Source organism: Engraulis encrasicolus, chromosome 19, assembly GCF_034702125.1.
Source record: "Engraulis encrasicolus isolate BLACKSEA-1 chromosome 19, IST_EnEncr_1.0, whole genome shotgun sequence".
NCBI lineage: Eukaryota > Metazoa > Chordata > Actinopteri > Clupeiformes > Engraulidae > Engraulis > Engraulis encrasicolus.
Window position 1 is genome coordinate 42921581 of NC_085875.1, and position 7462 is coordinate 42929042.

Consider the following 7462-nt stretch of genomic DNA (forward strand, 5'->3'; position numbering starts at 1 on the left):
ACATGGAGCTCCTCTAGCCCCAAGACCAGACCTGCAGACTACGATGACCACTCCATGAAACCCTGGAAGCTTTTGGAATATAAGATGTACAGGGGCGTAGTAGCGAATTGTGGGCCCTAGATACAATCATCTCCAATGGACATCCCCTCCCCCAGACATGAATATATGACATGAATATATCAGACTGTGTGGGCCCCCTGTTTAAATGAAGCCCTGGTGACTCAGTCACACTTTATTATCCCCCCTGTACGACACCCCTGAAAATGCGATGTGAGATGGAGCAATATCTTGCATGAAAATAAGCTTGTTAATCAAGGGTTTTGATTCACAGTTGAACCGCAACATGAGATGTGTCTCTCTAACAGCTTCAGATGATTTGCTTGTAGCAGCTCTGCTCGAGGTCCTGGGGAGGAAGAAAGGTTGGAGGGGAGGAAGGGAGGTAAAGAGGGAGGGAGGGAGGAAGAGCCCGTATGCCATAAAGCAGCCCCTTGGGTCTTTTTAACAGGCCCCCTCGGCTACAGCCCACCAGCCCGCAACAAGGAGGCCAGGGCTGGACTGGCCATCTGGAATAGCAGGCATTTCCCGGTGGGCCCCGCACCCTCGTGGGCCCCTATTTTCAAAAATATTTAAAATAAAAATGTCAACAAACATTTCTGAAAATAGGTGCCAACGAGGGTGCGGGGCCCACCAGTGAGTTAGTTCTGCGCAGTTCTGAGGGGCCCCTTTAAGCCAAAAGTGCCTGGGCCCTATTTCACCCACAGTCCAGCCCTGAGGGAGGCCTCTATGACATGGCCACTCAACAGATTAGCACCTCATCAGCCTCCCGCGGCTAAGGACAAATATAGCGCTCCCTCACATAAAACACAATGAGGACATCGCCACAAAAAAACAGCCACTCGGCGGGAGAGGAGTGGTGGGAGGAAGGTGGATTTGGGGAAGGGGGAGATGTGAGGGGGGTTTGGGGGTCCAGGCTTCCCCGTCAGGCCTCACTCATCAAGCTGGAGGATGGATGGAGGCCTGAGAGGCTCCGTCCAATACAATCCGCCAATACAGCTCAGTAAATGCTGCTGTCGTGTTCATGCATGACTTGGAGGGTAGCACCAACTTGGTCAGCATTTCACTCTGTAAGAGTTGAATTAGCGCTGAAAAGCTGTGGTACTGTGAAGCAGCCCCCAATCCCACAGTCACTATATCCTCCCCCAAAGCCCAGCAGTAACAGCACCCCATCCACCCCCCCCCTCCCCACTTCTCCGAAATGACCTAGCCTTTCTCCCCTTGTCCTGTCTCACAGCTGTGGCAGTCAGCAGCAGCAGCAACAGCGGTGGTGCCCTCTGAAACCCCAATTGGCAACTCGTGTGTGTTTCAGGTGAGCAAATATTGCCACTTGCCTGAGAGTTCAATGGTCGTGGCTTTTCATGGGCTTGTGTATTGCGGTGGCCTGTGCTGTGGCGGCGCGGGCTGCAGGAAGTATGTGTGAGGGGGGCATGGGAATGCCAGCAGGCACAGCTGGGGTCGTCCAATCAAACCTCAATTGGCCCTCCCCTGCAATTCAGCGGGGCCCTTTTTTCATTTTGTTGATTACCCTCCTCCTCCTCGCAACCCAACCTATAACCCTACTCCACCCACCCTGTGCTGCCACCCTGTGCTGTGTTGCTCTATTCTTAGCTTGAAGCAACAGTGTCCTTTAAGACCAAAGGAATTTGAGGAGTTTAGTGGTGATGATCAATGGCGATATTGAAATGATGTGGATTGGCGATGAGAGTTCGGATGCATTTGGCCGGGTAGAGCAGCCTTCCAGGAGACGAGAACAACAATAAAGATGTTGACTGACTATTCTCCTGTCATAGAGAGTGAACTGAATGTTTTTTCTGAATCAGGTCAACAGTCTAGAAATGTCATCGAAAAATATTTTGCCTATTTTTCTTCTCATGGAGTTGTTCAATCAGAAGAAACATAATGTTTCACACATTAATAATAATAATAATAATAGATAATAGATTTAAAAAATATATCTATCGAGGCTAAATAGACCTACTTAGAAACAGGTTTTCAGTGTATACTTGTGGTAAATCAAGTGAGATCATATATTTGTCCATATTGAACCTCTTCTGTATTCTCTGTAGTGCAGACTATGTAGATCACACTCTACTCTCCAGTTCTTTTCAGAACTTTAGCTGCTTCAAAGACTCATCAGGTCTCTAAAGAGCCATCAATACCAATATGACATTAGGTCGGTTCTATGTAAATAACATTTGATATGATGTGATGGTTCAACCATTTGTGCACTCTGTACAAACATTCTGGTTTGCAGAATGATTTAAACAGCTTTATTTTTACACCTTTTATTATTTTTTTCATTAAAAGGCTTACATAGTATTTAATGAGTAAACACGGTTAACTTTTCGGTACACATGGGATAGGCGGCGGTCCGACTTGAAAAATGCTGGAAAATCTCTAAAATATCTTAAGAAATGTCCTGCGACAGACGGGATCCATGCCATTTTGGTAACAACAGCATGCTTATAACAGAGGCAATGCATGAAAGGGTTAAGGCATGCTACATGGCGAGAGGTCCAAAGCTTGCTGTGATAGCCTTCGTGTCCCCAATGCCCCAAGTTAGTAAACACCACAGTCTAGCCGTCAGTCTATGGAGAGAGCCAGCCAAGTGAGCCAGCCAGTGAACAAAAGGCTGCTGCCTGGAACACAACTACACAACACTGTATTGTCACATGCACATATCTTATGGGGAAAAAACGCAAAGGCACACTCAAAAGCTGATTCAGGTGAAAGCAAAGGTGAAGCTGGCAAAGGTGTAGAAGAGTCTATGGAAATGGCGGGGATTACACACATTGCAGGCCTAAATATTTTTCAATTATCAACACTCATTTCCATGTTTTTGATTTGCTAAGTAGCTACTGAAGGGGAAAATGCATATCTAACTACATATCCCCAAATTGGAGGGATACCTGAACAGGGATATGACAGGACAACAGATGTTTGTGTGCTGGAATTTGCTGGAATTTGCTGGAATTTGTATCCCAAAGGATTGAAATTACACACACTATCTACATAGAAAATTATGATATCCAGACTGCCTTCCAGGTCAATCAAAAACAATCCAAAATAGATGCTCAGAATAGGAGGGCTCACCTGCTTCGAATGCATTGAACCGATGGTGTCTGACAGCAGGTGAAAAAGGTCCATTGGAGAGATACGGTAGGCCTTAGCTGCAGCTGGGGTCACAGGGGAAACAACATGCCCTCCCAATCACACTCCCTTTCTGCACCATGGCCCTGGCTGCTTTGCCACTGTTAGATAAAGACTTGTCAACCCAAGATATGAGAAAATTGGCCAAGTGAGCTTATCAAAAGTAATTTTCCACTCTATCTGCCTCATATTTTTTTTGTTTCTATTTAGCTCGAAATATGTAATGATAAGAACGAGCAGAGAGCAACGCTTTTCCAGACGAATCATAATGAAATCCCTGCCCCCCCCCACGCCCGAGACACACACACACACACACACACACACAGACACACACACACACAAACACACACACACACACACACACACACACACACACACACACACACACACACACACACACACACACACACACACACACACACACACACACACACACACACACACACACACACCATAACATCAGACACAAAAGATAATTATTTAGATATTTAGTTATTTATTTCATGAACTGGTGCTCTCTACCCATCTATAAAATCACATGCCATTGGCAACCATCTCTCTCTGTGTTTTTTCCTCTTCTCAGTTTGGTGACAGAATGCCACAGGGACTTAAGGAGACACCAAAGAACATGGCTATTGGAGGGAAACATGAAAAAGGCTACAGTATACACAGATAACTTTTATTTCCTCCACAAATGTGTTTTATCCTTCTGCCCTGAATGTTTGGAGAAATTAAAAAGTATCTAAGCACAGTGTAGCCTTTCCCCCTGTTTTCAGATCAGCCATATTCATTTGTTCAGTTAAGTGAAAACCATTTGGGTGAAATGACCTGACAAGTTGTGTTTGACATCTATCATGGCCTAAAGGCCTGACAGGTGACAGTAGTGGTGCAGAGAGGGTGATGATGATGACAGGTCAGTTTGAATGATCAACTGTTCCCAGATCTGTGCACTCTGAGCTGTGAGCTGTGTGTGTGCCTGAGTGGTGCTGATTGCAGCACTGCCTGACTGCCTGGTGTTTATAAACTGTTCCTCCCCAAGAGAGTCCCAGTGTAATTGACATGGCTCTCCTCGCACCTCCTGTTTAATTGCTTTCGCTCTCTGATTAAAATGTGTATTGACTTTTTTTTTGAAACCGTGTGCTCGGCGATGAATAACAATAGTCGATTAGGCAATATTAAATCTTTCGCTTTAGGGTTTGCATTGAACCAGATGGATTAAAATAATACCTTTTCTCTTTTGATGGTCAGCGAATCGTTTGGAAAGGGTAGCTGTGCATGATAATGATTGTATTAAAGAATGATGAAAAACGATGGACAAACACCTTCACACAAACTTTCAAACAGCCATGAGAAAAAGAGACTATGCTTGTCTTGTCTTCTGTCTAAACATTCCTCTTGTAATTTACATCAATGCAGACCTATCGATGTGGATTCCCCATCCTCATTTTCTCATATGCAGTCTTGGTCCATCCCTGTAGCCTTTTGCTTTGCCACTAACTCTTTGCATGACAAGGGAACTCATGGTATCACCAATGGAATTCATTGCTCCCCTGGAAACAGAACACACAGAGTCCCATTGCGGGGGCATTCCAGGATCCTGGATCCCTCACTCTGCTCCTCTCTCCCACCCTGGAGCTCGTCTCTTCCCATGCTCCACCATTGCAAAGGTGCGTATTTGAGGAAATCCTTAGTTCCCGGCAGGGGAGCTGACGACGGGAGAAAGGGGGGCCCCAGAAATTGATCTTTATTATTGGGTGGGTGGGGGTGGGGGGGTCTTCAGATTACTTTGTCCTAGCCTCAGTCAACTTTGTCCTGGGCCCTTGCATGGCCGGTTCTAGTCAATATGGTGCCCGAGGCGAGCACCCCCTTTCCTTTTTGTGCATTTACAAATTGGCATCTCTAAATATAGCGTCATACATCTGATCGAGCACAACTGATCTAGTATCTACTGAGTTCCCATGAATAATCAGTGTCAAGGTTAAGTTTCAAACGTCACGTTCTAATTCTGTGGAATTTTAAGGCGCTACTATGGCACCAATACATTTGGCGTCCTATGCGACCGCCTCGCCTGCCTATGCCTAGTGGCGTCCCTGGGCTGGGCCCTTGGGTAGATGGATTGGTGGTTCTGGGGCCTATATCTACCAAGTTAGTGCATGCCTAACCCCGACCGACCTGCTCCCCCTTACCCGTCCCCTTCCCAGTCAATGGCCTCATTTTTTTGTCCACTTTCACTCGTTCATCTTTTTTCTCGTTGTCTTTTTTTTATCAGTTCCCGGGTTTTGTGTGCCTTCTGTGACGCGTCACTTTTCAGATTCATTTCCAGGTAAACACGAAACCCCACAGTCAACGGGCGTTGTCACAGCTGTGGGGGATAACGGTAAGACCAAACTCAGAGCGCACGGGCCGCGCTTCTGGAATGTTTACTGGCACCACAGGCGGCACGACAGACGCAAACATTTTTGGTCAGTGTTTTTTTTTTTGGAGAGAGAGAGAGAGACAGACAGACAGACAGACAGACAGACAGACAGAGTTATGGGGGTGGGGGGGTATTCATGTTATTTTGACGAATCACCAACATGACCTTTTGGCCTCCAATCCCATTGAAAATATCAAATAGTTAAACCACCCAGCCCCAGCAAAAACAAAGGGTTAATCTAGATCAGCAGAGGTTTTTATCAATTCCTAAAATGTGACCTTCAGTGAAGAGCACCACCACCATAATGATTAACTAGGGACAAAACATTTTCAAAGGAACATAGTGCTACACAGCAGGTCATGCAGAGTTGTAATACACCACGACCATCTGAAAGTGTTGATGTCAACAAATAATGCAAGAGAAGAAGTCACTTGATACGATACAATATTCCTCCAAATTCCAGTGAATTTATAGGCTCTCTGTTTAATCATGAAATAATCATTGAAACAAGCAGCTCTGACACACTGTTTTTACATGGTATTTACTAGGCCTACTCTAATTTTTCAGTGCTGAAAAACTGTCCGGCTGACGCAGTGCATTGTAGTGCGTTGTGCGCATTGCGCCCATTGCGCGCACTGCCAGCTTGTCACCGTGTCGAAAAAGCTCAGCTCTGACTTTTTAAATGGTATTTTACAGATTACACCGCGTATTAAATCTCAAAGCCACGTCTCATCGCACTTCCACTATGTAGTGTAATGGGTCGAGGCTCTGCGGACCCTGCAGGCAGAGAAGTTGCTGCAGAGTTTAAACATTACGCGGCTACAAACAGACCATGATATTATTCTAACAACTACATGTCTCCTCTGCGCAAATACGTATCCAAACAGATGCACGACCACTGCCACGTGTCTGACACCTATTTGTGTACTCACAGGTAAAGTGGGCCTTCATGCCAGCAGCCAGCCATTGACTGAATCGGATCAAACTATTAATACCGACGCGTGCTGGTTTGCTAACGGGCCATGCATATAACGTCATGGCTGTGACTGTTTTCTTAGTAAATAATAGTTTTAGTCAGCTGTAAATGGGGATAGACTGAATTGACTGAACGTTCAAGTATCAGTGCGTTATACTATCCAACAGAGGGCGCCGTTAGTAGAGAGGACAGTAAAACTGATGAACTTAACCAAAACCAGAAAACATTCAAATAGACATTTAATTGTTAATTATCTCTTAATTCCATCTATTCCATTGATTTATATGAACTCACAATTAATGCTCCAGTATTTGTTTTTTTTTGTGTGGATTAGGCCTATTTGTAGAACTTAGTTTGGACCCTTGGACTTTTGGGGGAAAGGGTTCCACCTGTCTCATTTGAGATAAAAAATGTTCAGGTTTTTTTTTGAGCCCATGGTGTTTATCAGCAAAGCCAACAATGTTATTCTAATCAAACGAAAAAAAAACTCTACCAGGTTATTAATTGTCCCATTTTCAAATATATTGGAAAAAAAACTTTCCTTATGCAACCAAATAACTTGCGTCTGACTATACAAAAAGAATACAATCATGACCCTTAACCAAGAACCTTCTAGTTTATCAACAAATAAACTGTCATTGTAGGGATTGCGCACGAAATAAGAAAATACATACCAAAATTAAAATGGATGTCTTTCTACACAATATAACTATCCTTGCCTTTTTAAACATTTAAAATGACCGTCTACGATTTAGGCTACTGAAGATTATAGCAATTCTATAACATGATTTGAACGACCCCATTGTTGGTAAATAGTGTAAACTGTTCTGCGTGTATCCATTTTGAAGAGCAAAACCTGGCCT